The following is a 1,615-nucleotide window of genomic DNA, read 5'->3' as shown; positions in this document are numbered from 1 at the left end:
CAGCAGGAAAAAACCCCAAAAGTTCTCAGGCTCTGTATCCTGCTTGCTCTTGCAACTGTTTATGCGCTATACTGTACCCTAGTATATTAAAGATTTTATTGCGTTCTATAAACACCTATTCAACTCTTGAGACATTTGACTCAGTTAAGCACTGACACACTACGTCAAACATTTTGGTGTGTATGAGAGAGCACAGGCTTCTCGTGTATACAGTCTCCACAGTCTTCACTTACCCTGGCTAGTGCAGACAAGCATCTAAAACCTCATCACAAACTACTATCAAATAAAGATTAGCGACAATGAAGACGGAAAGCCCACTTCAAAAATTAAGATCCCATTAGATAATTTGAGTAAATTATTCATTAGATAATTTACTCAGAAGTAAATCAATCTATTAACAAATTGCCCATATATATATATATATACTGTCTAGCAGCCATTCAGTAAAGAATTTAACTTTAGTTCTGCTGGAGCTTGACACAGGGCAAACAAAGATTGATCATCCTGGTATATAATTTGGTCTTGGAAATTACGGAGGAGCAAGGAGGAGTGAGACACTAAGCGGGTATTAAGCCTGCAGAGAGTATATTCTCACGGCTACTTTTATCTTCTTTGGTGATTTCTGTGCATGGTTGGTTTGGTTGCTTTTTTTCCTCTCTCTTTTTTGGAATAGTAGTTTGCCAAAATACCTGTAAGTTTTTGAAATACCTTGCAAATGTAAGATATCCCTATTAACCTGAAATAGTAAAAATTAAAAAAAAAAAAAGCAACAAAACCAAGCAAACAAGAAAACCCACAAACACCACCAAAACCATTCAAATAAAAAACCCTCAAACATCCCAGTTCTTACGGGTTTTATTTACTTTTTTTTTTTTATGATCACCTCTAATTTGTTTTCTTCACCTGAGACATTTACTGCTAATAAACATAACTGAAGTCCCACATATTTACACTCTGCATCACTGGAAAGAACACAAACTTTTGCACTGGAGAAAGTATATCAACCCTACCTTGCAGGGGCCTCACCAGCCTAGGAGACCAGCCTAGGAGACCAGCCTTCACGTTTTGTTTGGTTTTAATCCCCCCCGACACACCCCAGCATTAAGAGGTAGCATGTCCCTTTTACTGCTACGAACTCATTAGAAAGTTAACAAATTAACTCAGTGGCTTCTTTCTGCCAATGTTACTACTACCTATTTGGGAAAAAAGAGCAAACCAAATCCAACACACTCATCATAGGCACAAACTTCACATTCTGTTACAGATCATCTTACCCATCTATACCCTCTGATGGGAGGGGACGACCTACTTCCAAACACAAAAAGCAAGTCTTGCAAAGAAGTGTTCCTGTGCCACAGGAACAGCAATCACATCCACAATTCTGACTCCTGAGAAGTCTCCAAATACATCAACAACATGCTCTTTTAAGTCTCAAGGACTTTCAGTAAGATTGCTAACCTTCCATTTTTACTTTGCAGGTTAAACACTGACACAGAAAGAAATTATCAGCTGGAGGAGTTTGCCCCAAAACTATATAAAAAGTAATTTCTGAAGGGTGGAGAAAGCCAATGGCCGAGGGTGAATCAAGGCACGCTAACTCTGGCTGGAATAGAAA

This window comes from Buceros rhinoceros, unplaced genomic scaffold, assembly GCF_000710305.1.
Source record: "Buceros rhinoceros silvestris isolate BGI_N320 unplaced genomic scaffold, ASM71030v1 scaffold29089, whole genome shotgun sequence".
In the NCBI taxonomy this organism is placed as follows: domain Eukaryota; kingdom Metazoa; phylum Chordata; class Aves; order Bucerotiformes; family Bucerotidae; genus Buceros; species Buceros rhinoceros.
The sequence above is the reverse complement of the archived record's forward strand: the minus strand, read 5'-3'. Positions refer to the sequence as shown.